The 12,492-nt window shown below is 42.1% G+C and overlaps 1 pseudogene; it reads left to right on the forward strand.

The window, feature by feature from the left end:
* Positions 1-3,143: 3,143 nt before the first annotated feature.
* Positions 3,144-12,163, forward strand: LOC112586114 (annotated as a pseudogene).
* Positions 12,164-12,492: the final 329 nt, after the last annotated feature.

Here is a 12,492-nt window from a genome sequence, read left to right on the forward strand (position 1 = left end):
TGGAGAATAAAAAGGATTCATTCATTGTGAATGCAAGGAGAGCATCCAGGCAGAACAAGTTTTTATAGATGGAGGACAAATGTTATTGCTCCTTATCACAGGAACAAAATGAGGTGAGGGCAGCGGTGAAAGACAGGGTTGGAGAGATACCTAATTTTAATCACCTGTAGTATTTTTGTTTTTCTGTTTCTCTTAATATTACTTCTTTTGGCTCTCCATTGACATTATCTCCTTCATCTCAATCAGACAGAGCTCTTTCATTATTTCCTGATTGTATGTTTCTCTTGAACTAGATGGAAAGTTCCTGAGCCATGTCTTGTGATTCTTCAGTGTCTTCTATGTTAATGTCTTTGCAGAGCACCACATGGGTCACTGCATGTTGATGGATAAATTGCAGAGGTATATACTGTCTGATTGGACTTCCCTGGTGGCTCAGGCGGTAAAGCGTCTGTCTACAATGCGGGAGACCTGGGTTCGATCCCTGGGTTGGGAAGATTCCCCTGGAGACGGAAATGGCAATCTACTCAAGTACTACTGCCTGGAAAATCCCTTTGACAGAAGAGCCTGGTAGGTTACAGTCCGTGGGGTCGCAAAGAGTCGGACACGACTCAGCGACTTCACTTTCACTTTCACTTTCATACTGTAGGGCGCTGGAGTGAGGTGGAGTTCAGAGAAGAGACAGGGCTTTAAGCGGATTTGAAGAATAGATATGATTGATGGGACAGTGAAGAGCATGGTAAATGGGGTAATATTAAGAGGGGCACTGACACATAAGGGCGGAGGGATGTACAAGGGAAGAAACAGTATGTTCTTACAGGCTTTCATAGGCACGTTTATTCATTCTTTTATTCTGTCAGTTTGTTCTTCTAACCCGTCAACTAGCATACATTCACTCTATGTTCTGCTCAAATTGTTTCAGTTTCTGGGAATAAAACAGGGGCAAAAATCCCTGCCCTTAAGGAGCTTGCCTTTTGTGCTATGCTATGCTAAGTCACTTCAGTCGTGTCCGACTCTGTGCGACCCCATAGACGGCAGCCCACCTGTCTCCCCCGTCCCTGGGATTCTCCAGGCAAGAACACTGGAGTGGGTTGCCATTTCCTTCTCCAATGCATGCAAGGGAAAAGTGAAAGTGAAGTTGCTCAGTCGTGTCCGACTCTTAGCAATCCCATGGACTGCAGCCTAACAGGCTCCTCCGTCCATGGGATTTTCCAAGCAAGAGTACTGGAGTGGGGTGCCATTGCCTTCTCCGTACCTTTTGTGGGGGGGACATTAAATATTTGAGCTTCACTGAGTGGGAGGGAGGCTATGACACTGGGGAATCCTTTTTCCTGAGCATTATTTTCAACAAATGTGTAGGGGAAGGGACTTCTTTAATTTTGTTTTCTTTTTGGAAGAAGTAGAGTTGAATTTTATGCCACTGTTGTTCCTGGGTTTAGGTGAGGAGACTTGGGTTCTGTTGCCAGCCTAGAGTTTGGTGCCAGTGGTTAGCCGATTCAGTTGAATCACTGTGTGACTGTCTGGACATCAGGTGATTCAGGGAACTGACAGTGCATCAAATGCCTGATGTAGACATGTCTCCAACCCCAGGCTATAATGGGACATACCCTAGCTTGGAAACTGAGCAGTTCATAGTTTTTGGCCAAAATAAACATGGGCAGTAAAGAAAGTGGAGTACTTTCTTAGATAAAGAATTTTAACTTCGAAAGCTGATAACTTGCAATAATATAATTATGGAGGTGGGAGTCAAGAAATATGTAATATAAAAGGAGAAAATTACTAAATCTTTCGAAAACTGAGAGACATCAGTAAAAACAGAGAGGTAAACTGAGCAGTCCATAGGTTTTGACCAAAATAAATGTGGGAAATAAAGAAAGCAAAGTACTTTCTTAGACAAGGAATTTTAACTTTGAAAGCTGATACTTGCAATAATATAATTATGGAGGTGGGAGTCAAGAAATAGGTAATATAAAAGGGGAAAATTCCTAAATCTTTTGAAAACTGAGAGACATCAGCAAAAACAGAGAGGTAATTTATTTTTCTTAAATGGCTTAGGCTATCAGGATTCATTACAGTATTTTGTGAACTACAGGCAACACCTAGCCCTGTAGGTCTAGACATTTCTTGGTATTTCTTATTGGCTTTAGTTTATGTTTCTTTGATTTATGGACACTGTCTCCTCAGGAAAAATGCACATATGCCCATGAACACAATGTGTATCCACCAACTTCAGGGGTTTCATGGATCTCTCCTGAGAGCCCCGCTGTGCACAACCACTCTTTTGTTGTGTTCCGTCGCTCAGTTGTGTCCAACTCTTTGTGACCCCATGGACTGTAGCCCACCCAGCTCCCATCTGTCCATGGGATTTCCTAGGCAAGAAAACTGGAGTGGGTTGCCATTTCCTTCTCCAGGGGATCCTCCCAATCCAGGAATCAAATCTGCGTCTCCTATATTGACCGGGGTGGAGGGTGGTGGTTCTTCACCACTGAGCCACCTGGGAAGCATCCACTCTACTGTGGTAGAATTTCGATTATTTTTGGCAGAGCAACAGGGTGGAAGTTAAGAGAAAAAGAGATGCCTTAGATTATGTCTGTTCAAAGTGGTAATTAGTTTACTTCCAAAAAGAAGTTAAGATTTTCTTGTCAACTTTATCACCTGTAACCAATGGCCAAACCACTCTGCCAAGAATTCTGGACATATTTTCCCAATACCCAATCTAAAAAAACTTCATGAGATTAGTAATAAACCTATATAGTTTTTTTCCTATCTAATAGAATTTTTTGTGTTTAGTCGCTCACTCATGGATTGTAGCCCACCAGGCTCCTCTGCCCATGGAATTTTCTAGGCAAGAATACTGGAGTGGGTTGCCTTTTCTTACTCCAGGGGATCTTCCCAACCCAGGGATCAAGCTCACTTCTCTTGCATCTCCTGCAATGGCAGGAGATGTTCTTTACCACTAGTGCTACCTGGGAAGTAGAATTTTAGACACACTTAATTCACTGGCTGTCCTTCTGGCATTCATTCATCAAAGCACTCCATAGAAAAGTGGCTCTACAGAAGGTTTTTGAGCATATATCCTTTTCTGTGGGTAGTACAGGTTTGTGTTTGAGGGTGAGAGCTTGAAAATGAAAATGTTAGATCTGGATATGGGTTTTGATAGAGGAGCAGGTGAGGAGATATTTCATTTTGATGAGATTGAGTTTGTCCAGGTCTTTTGTTGATTTGTGCACTTGGATAAAATTTGGTGTGATCAGCTTTTTTTTTTTTTTTTTTTTTTTGGTATAGTCAGTTTTGAGGTGGCTTTCAGCTAGGTTAAGGTTTTAAAGTGTTTCATGAATACCAGATTTTAGAAAATGCTTTGAGAGTTCAGAGTTTGATTGACTATAGAGTTTTATATAAATTTTTGGAGAGCAAGTGCCTGACTGAAGAGCATTTTTAGGAAGTGCTTTGGTCAGGACAATTCTTTGCCTAACAAACCCCTCTTGGATAACTGTATGGTAAGACAACACCTAATTAAACAGCTGTTTTGGGGTGCATTTTAGATGGGTTGGTTCTTTGCTTATTAGTTATTCTTGAATAGTGTTTTTTGTACATACAGGTCTTAGCTGATCACTGTTTTCCAACCAGCTGTGGAAAGGGAAACACTTTTTTGATGTTTTTTTATAGTTTTTGGAGAGTTTGTTTAGAGGCAGCTGTTTTGGATGAGTATTGACTTGTTTTGAGTGAGTCTGTTTGGGGTAGCTCCTTGCTGAACAACTTCTTTGGACAAAAGAATTCTCTGCAGATCAGCTTGTCTTGGGTGAATTTGTGTAGAACCAGGTCCTGGCTAAAAAGCTGCCTTTTGATGAGCTTTGGATGAGGAAGCTCTTTTCTGATAAGTTGATTTCATATAAACTCAAATAAACATTTGGGGTTGAGTTTGTGAATGGTAAACTTTGTTGATTAGCTGGTCTTCAGTGAATTTGTTTAGAGCCAACTCTTGGCTGACCAGTTATTTCTGGATGAGTTTTAGATTGGGACTCTTTTTTTTTTTTTTTTTAACTCATCAGGTGGTTTTAGAACAAGTTGAATTTTATCAGAGTTTTATTGAGATGAAGCTGGCCTGCTCTTTTCTTGGTTCTACTTTTCCTTTGCTGACTTACGAGATTGATCAGTTCAGTTCAGTTCAGTTGCTCAGTCATGTCCGACTCTGTGACCCCATGAACTGCAGCACGCCAGGCCTCCCTGTCCATCACCAACTCCCGGAGTTTATCCAAACTCATGTCCATTGAGTCGGTGATGCCATCCAACCATCTCATCCTCTGTCGTCCCCTTCTCCTCCTGCCCTCAATCTTTCCCAGCATCAGGGTCTTTCAAATGAGTCAGCTCTTCGCATCAGAGAGGTAAACAAAAAAAACTATCACTGTATCTTAGAAGAGAAGTAAGAGAGTAAATTGGTGGTAGTGTCTTTATTTGACACTCATTTTACTGGGCGTTCTAATATAGCTTTTATTTGGCTGTATAGTTAAGCTGTATGATTTTCTCGATTGTAGACCCCAGGCTAAATACTCCAGACAACCTCCTGATCGTATTTTAAAATCACCAGATGTCAAGGATATCCTTAAGTGTCTATTGTTGGACAATTGTTATCAATTAGTCTAGGTCATTTATGTTAACTATTAGGAGAAACTGTTGATGTGGGGTGGGGAGGAATTTCTTGTCTTGGGGCTCACTTTAGTGGCTAGTTTTACATTGTGTCCTCTTCCCCTTCCCCTAAACCCAACTGAGTTCTGGTCTTATAACTAATTATTCAAGCACATAGCTGTTAGATATTTACTATTTTTCATACAGTGGTGATGAGCTGGAAGGTTGCCAATTTGTTATCTATGATGTAAAATGAGAATGCTGCTGCTGCTGCTGCTAAGTCGTTTCAGTCGTGTCCGACTCTGTGCGACCCCAGAGACAGCAGCCCACCAGGCTCCCCCATCTCTGGGATTCTCCAGACAAGAACACTGGAGTGGGTTATCATTTCCTTCTCCAGTGCATAAAAGTGAAAGTGAAACTGAAGTCGCTCAGTCGTGTCCAACTCCTAGCCTACCAGGCTCCTCCATCCATGGGATTTTCCAGGCAAGAGTACTAGAGTGCGGTGCCATTGCCTTCTCCGAAAATGAGAATAGACAACACCAAATATACCCAAGGCCAACATCTTGAAGTTTGGATGGAGGTGGAGAAGTCTGTACAAGAGATTGCAAAGCAGCAGCACCACAGGAGTAAAACTTGGAGGGGACAGTTTTAGACAGGGCAAAGTAAGAGAATTTTTGAAGAATGACAAAGTGATCAAAGTGTGGGGAGTTGATAAGAGATAAAGTGTAATAGCTACTGAAATAAGTCCATTTAAATTAGCAGCAAGTAAATCATTGGTGAGGGCTTCTTTGGTGCCTCAGTGGTAAAGAATCCACCTGCCAGTGCAGGAGATGTAGGTTTAGTCCCTGGGTGCAGAAGATCCCCTAGAGAAGGCAGTGGCAACCCACTCCAGTATTCTTGCCTGGGAAATCCCATGAACAGAGGAGCCTGGTGGGCTACAGTCCAGGGGTTCACAAAGAGTCGAACATGACTGAGCGACTGAACAACAGCAATGAAGTCATTGGTGAACTGAGGAATTGGAATCCTGGGATGAAAGCTGAATCAGAGGACATTGAGAGGTGAGTGAAAGGTAAAGATGTGAACACCAGATGATAGGATATCTGTAGATAACTCGGCCTTTTGAAGACTTTAGCTGTGACTTGGTGAAGAAATAAAGGAGTAAAGGCGCTGGGAAGGCAGGGTGTTTTGTATCTAGAGCACAAATAGAGGGTTTGATCTTTGGCTGGGCCACTGTAACAGGAATAAAGACAAGTAAGATGGAAACCGGAGAAGGCAATGGCACCCCACTCCAGTACTCTTGCCTGGAAAATCCCATGGATGGAGAAGTCTGGTGGGCTGCGGTCCATGGGATTGCTAAGAGTCGGACACGACTGAGCGACTTCCCTTTCACTTTTCACTTTTATGCATTGGAGAAGGAAATGATAACCCACTCCAGTGTTCTTGCCTGGAGAATCCCAGGGATGGCAGAGCCTGGTGGGCTGCTGTCTCTGGGGTCGCACAGAGTCGGACATGACTGAAGCGACTTAGCAGCAGCAGCAAGATGGAAACAATTGCAGGCAGATTTGTAGATGTAGTGGCAATACATTGAGGGAATTGTTAAATATTAGGTAAGTTCATTTACTAAGAGCTGAGGGAGAAGAGCGAGAGACTGAGATTTTAGGCTGAAGAATGTATAACATAATCCTTTTAAAACTGAACTGGGCCCTGTGGAGTTCCCCCAGGGTCAGAAGCCTTTCTGTGTCTCCCATTTCTTGTTTATAGAAAAAGGCTTTAATCTTCTAGACCTTCCCTGAGTTCCAAAGAGCAGATTCAAAGTTACTACCTGGGAAAGTGAGAGAATGCAAAAACAAGGGAAAAACAAGCCCAACGTAATCTCTTCCATGACTGGTAGCTTAAACCAATGCCTTGATTTATGACCCGACACTGTTGAGATAATGTCCTGTGGCTTCAACCGGCTGGCCCCAAACCGACTTAAAATTGATGACACAGGGAGGGCCAATTAAGAACTGAAACTCCCGAACCATCACCAAGGCTCTAAGTCAATTATAAAATGCCACAACCATCGCCTTTTTCTCTCTCCTGGAAAGAAGTTAAGGGATCACAAGACGATGATTTAATAGTTTGCTTTACAGAAACACATAGTTCAATCACAATCACCACAGTGACACATCAAGCAAAAAAAGCAGTTCCAGGAAGTCTGCATCTGCGTCTTATCAGGAAGCTAAAATCATGAAGAGTCCTGCCCACTCCCCTTTATCATTTTTGCCTTTATAAACCTTACAACCTGGCCAGGAAACAGGGTGCTTTTGAGACAGTCAACATCTCCCATCTTCTGGGTTGGTGCCCCCTTGACTACTAACCTTTCTTTGCTCCAGACTTTGAAGTTTTTGCTTCTTTGGATTCACTGTCCATCCAGCACATGGACTTGGCTTTGACAATACTTTGAAGTGTGAGTGAACATGCTGACTAGAGACTGGTGGTCTGGGGCAAGCGTGTCTAGTAATTCCAGTTGTTCTGCTGTGAGATCATTTCCAATAATCCTCAACGACTTGGTTAAGTGGTGTGGGTTCAGATAGATGTGTTTTCAGTAAGAAGTCTTTATTATTATGGACACTTAGCCATGGTGCTGAGGATAGTCAAAACTTTAGGGCAAGGATGGATCTAACCAAGGATCCTCACTTGGGATTATCCCTCTTCAAATCTCTTCCTCCTCCCTACTCTTTCCAGCCATTCACTTCTCCTTCTTTAACTGAAACAACATGGACAAAATAAAAGCCATTATAGGGAAACTCAAGATCTTATCTTCTCAACCTACCTGCATGTGGGCTTATCTTTCATACTACAGTGGCAGACAGAGAAGGCAATGGCACCCCACTCCAGTACTCTTGCCTGGAAAATCCCATGGATGGAGGAGCCTGGAGGGCTGCAGTTCATGGGGTTGCTGAGGGTTGGACACGACTGAGCGACTTCACTTTCACTTTTCACTTTCATGCATTGGAGAAGGAAATGGCAACCCACTCCAGTGTTCTTGCCTAGAGAATCCCAGGGACGGGGGAGCCTGTTGGGCTGCCGTCTATGGGGTCGCACAGAGTCGGACACTGACTGAAGTGACTTAGCATAGCATACAGTGGCAGAAGTATCCTTACTCCTACTGATGGACAACTCCTCTGCTCAGATGGCAAAGAATCCACCTGCAATGCAGGAGACCTGGGTTTGATCTCTGGGTCAGGAAGAACCCGTGGAGAAGGAAATGGCAACTTTTCCATAAGGAAATTGTCTGGAGAATCCTATGGACAGAGGAGCCTGACGAGCTACAGCCCACGGGGTTGCAAAGAGTCAGACGATTCAGCGACTAACACTTTCACTTACTTTCTACTTTTGTTCTGGATCCCATTCTTTTCTACTTTCTTAAGAACTTCACCTTTCAGTTCCCTTCCCATCTCATTTTCCTTGGATCATTTCTATCAGCAACCTCCACATTAAGAAATACAAAACTCTCTTGACTCTACCGTCTGCCTTATTTTTGACTCCAATTCTTAGAATAGAAATTGTTTGCATTTTCTCTCTCTGTTTTTTCACCTCCCTCATTTCACAGCAGCTTCCATTCCCACAACTCCATTAAAAACGCTCTGGTGGCCCAGTGGTAAAGAATCCACTTGCCAATGCAAGAGACTTGAGTTCCATCCCTGGGTCAGGAAGATCCCCTGGAGGAGGAAATGGCAGCTCATTTCAGTATTCTTGCTTGGGACATCCCATGGATAGAGGGCTACAGTCCTTGGGGTTGCAAAAGAGTCAGACATGACTTAGCAACTGAACAACAATGATCTCCAAGATGCCAGAGCTAAGGGATACTATTTGGTTTCCATTCTAATCAGTCTTTTGGTGGCATTTGTACCATAAACCATGGCCTCCTTCTTGAAATATTTTTCTTTCCCCTCCTAGCTTCCATGGTACCACTCTCCTGGTTTTGCTGTTACCTCCCTGATTGCTCCTTCTAGTTTTCTGAACTGTCTTTAGAAAAGTGAGAGTGCCTCAGGTGTAAACCTGAGCTTTCTTCCCTTGCCTTCTTATTCATTCTCTTCCCTTCCCTTTTCAGCTCCTTTCCCACCTATCTCCCTATATGATCTCATTCAATTCCATGTCTTTAAGTAAAATTTCAAATGCTTATAACTCTCATATTTATATTTTTGTCCAGAGTTTTCCTATAGAGTTCAACCTCTATATCTATTAAACTACTTGGGGTCTCACTCTGAATAATAGTCATCTTGAAGACAGTGTACTTCAAACTGAATACTTGATTAAACTCCTCTAAATCTCATTTTTCCTCAGGTCTTCATTATCTTGGTAATTGGCACCTTTGCCCTCCCAGTTATACAGATCAAACATTGAGATTTTATACTTTATTTAACCCTTTTTGGTGCATCCTGTCTATACTTACTAAAATATATCTCAAACTTCCATTTCTCCAATTTTGTTATTTCCCCCCAATTTTGTGGGTCTTTTAGTCTTGGTACCATTGACATTATGGACCAGATGTCTATTTTTTTCAGTGAGACAATCTTCTGTATTGTAGCCATGTCTAGCAGCATCCTTGGTCTCTGCCCACTAGATGTCAGTATTGTCTCTTCAGTTTTGACAAAAAAAAAAAAAAAAAAAAAAAAAAAAGTCTCCAGATGTGCTCCACGTCTCCTGATGGATGCAATTTTATACCCAGTGAAGAACCACTGACCTAGTCTAAGACAGGATGATCTCTAGCATGAATTGCTGCAGTAAACTCCAAACTAATCTCTTGCCTCTTACCCTCTGCTTCCTGGTCCGGGGTACCATGACATCGATGGCTGTGATAGCTTTTTCATTAATCCCCTGCTTCCATGCTGATTCTCCTTCAGCTCATTTTCTAGATCATTTTCTATGTTATTCAGATAATGTCCTGGTCTATTTAGCATCCTTACTGACTTTTCATTGAGTCTTGAGTAAAATACAAACTTATTACCATGGTCTACAAAATCTTTTAAGAAACTTGTTACATTTTAAATTTGAAAAAACCTTAAAATAATTGGTTTCTGTTCATCTCGTCTGGTACCAGTTCCTGCACTGTGTTCCTGCACTTCGGATTCCTTCCTATTCTCCTCAAACATGTCAGAGGCTTTGTTTTTGCTTCTCCATCCATCTGAAATCCTTGGTCCCTAGATGTTTGCCTCAGTGGTTTCTTTTCCATCTTCAAGGCTTGACTTAAATGTTTTATTTTCAGAGAGAACTTTTCTGGAATGCTCTAGTGCCAAGGAAGTGCTTTCCATCACTTTTCATCACATCACACTGCATGCTTTCTTCACAGTTCTAACTGCCACATCAGTGACCTTGCTTATGTACTATTCACTTGCACGTTGTGTGTTCTCCTGTCTAGAAAGTGAATTTCACGAAAGTGAGGACATTGTCTTTTCTATAGAGACCTTGCAGCCGGGTACATAATAAACACTTGATAAATATTTATTAAACAAATGAAGGATGCAATTTGTAATAGTGGAGAGAGCAGTGGCATGTTAAAATCAGACTTGTTTGCATCTGAATACTGTCTTTGTTTCTTGAGGTAGGACTGTATTGCTATAAACTTCCCTCTTAGAACTGCTTTTGCTGCATCCCATAGGTTTTGCATTGTCGTGTTTTCATTGTTATTTGTTTCTAGAAATTTTTTGATTTCCCTTTTGATTTCTTCAGTAACCTATTGGTTACTTAGAAACCTATTGTTTAATCTCCATGTGTTTGTATTTCTTACAGTTTTTTTTTTCTTATAATTGATATCTAGTCTCATAGTGCTGTGTTCAGAGAGGATGCTTGATACAATTTTCAATTTTCTTAAATTTACTGAGGTGTGATTTGTGACCCAAGATGTGGTCTATCCTGGAGAATGTTCCATGTGCACTTGAGAAGAAGGTGTATTCTTCTGCAACTGGATGGAATGTCCTGTAGATATCAATGAGATCCATCTTATCTAATGTGTTATTTAAGACTTGTGTTTCCTTATTAATTTTCTGTTTTGATGATCTGTCCATTGGTGTGAGTGGGTTGTTTAAGTCTCCTACTACTATTGTGTTACTGTTAGTTTCTCCTTTTATGTCTGTTAGTGTTTGTCTTATGTATTGAGGTGCTTCTATGTTGGGTACGTAGATATTTACAGTTGCTATGTCTTCCTCTTGGGTTGATCCCTGATCATTATGTAGTATCCTTCCTTACCTCTTGTAATCTTCTTTATTTAAGGTCTATTTTATCTAATATGAGGATTGTTACTCCAGATTTCTTTTGCTTCCCATTTGTATGGGATATATTTTTCTATCCACTTACATCTGTATGTGTCTTTAGGCCTGAAGTGGGTCTCCTGTAGACAGCATATATATGGGTCTTCTTTTTGTATCCAGTGGGTGCATATTTTCTTTATCTTCCAGTGGGTACAAGAAAATATGGTAGCAAACCAGCACACCCATGTGACTTTGGATTCTTGTGAAAGAAACAAGGTGGAACCCTTGAAAGAGAGAAAGTTCAGTCTAGTTGAAGAGACAAGCCCAGACCCAGTGTGCCCCGCAGATGGCCCTTTGGGCCATCTTTGCTTCGTCTGGGCCAGCCTGCTGCAGCTGTGCTGACAAGCGAGGCAGAGCAGGGTCTCAAGGCCTGTAAAGTCACAGACCCCGACTTTGCCACTGCAGAGGATCCGGGAGAAGCCAGCGCTGGGCTCCGGGCTGAACTGATTCAGGCTGGCTTGCTTGGGAATGTCGATGCTCCAAACTTCACTGTTGAGAACCCCTGGAATGAGGAGTTCATTCTCAAACTTTTGTCTGGGCTTTCTAAACCAGTGAGCTCCTATCCAAATACGTATGAATGGGCATGTAAGCTTCCAGACATCAAGCCCAAGACTGAATTCCAATTAGGTTCTTTGCTGGTCTACATTGATCACTTTATTGGAGAAGGGGCTTTCGCCCAAGTCTATGAAGTTACCCATGGAGATGTGAACAACAGCAAAAATAAGGAGAAATTTGCTTTGAAAGTCCAGAAGCCTCCCAACCTCTGGGAATTCTACATTGGGACCCAGCTGACGGAAAGACTGAAGCCAAGTATGCGACACATGTTTATCAAATTTTATTCGGCCCACCTGTTCCAGAATGGCAGCGTGTTAGTAGGAGACCTCTACAGTTATGGCACATTATTAAATGCCATTAATCTCTATAAAAATATCCCTGAAAAAGTGATGCCTTAGGCACTAGTCCTTGCTTTTGCTATCAGAATGCTCTGCATGATCCAGCAAGTCCATGACTGCGAAATCATCCACGGAGACATCAAGCCAGACAATTTCATACTCAGAAACAGATTTTTGGAACAAGACAACAAAGATGATGACTTATCTGCCAGCTTGGTCTTGATTGACCTGGGTCAGAGTATATACATGAAACTTTTTCCAAAAGGAACTACATTTACAGGAAAGTGTGAAACTTCTGGTTTCCAGTGTATTGAGATGCTCAGTAACAAGCCATGGAACTACCAGGTAGAGAACTAGAGAGATCTGAAACGTTTCCTGTATTATATTCACTGCAGTCTTGAGGTGAATTTGGGCATCCAGGTAGTTTGAGCTGGTATAGTCCTCTTCTTGGAGAAGGCAATGGCACCCCACTCCAGTACTCTTGCCTGGAAAATTCCATGGGCGGAGGAGCCTGGTAGGCTGCAGTCCATGGGGTCGCTAAGAGTTGGACACGACTGAGTGATTTCACTTTCACTTTCTTTTTGTATCCATTCAGCCAGTCTGTGTCTTTTGGTTGAAGAATTTAATCCATTTACATTTTAGAGTAATTGGAGGCCTTAAAAATAGCTGTGAAAAGAAGAGAAACT

The sequence above is a fragment of the Bubalus bubalis genome, chromosome 7 (assembly GCF_019923935.1).
Source record: "Bubalus bubalis isolate 160015118507 breed Murrah chromosome 7, NDDB_SH_1, whole genome shotgun sequence".
Classification (NCBI taxonomy): Eukaryota; Metazoa; Chordata; class Mammalia; order Artiodactyla; family Bovidae; genus Bubalus; species Bubalus bubalis.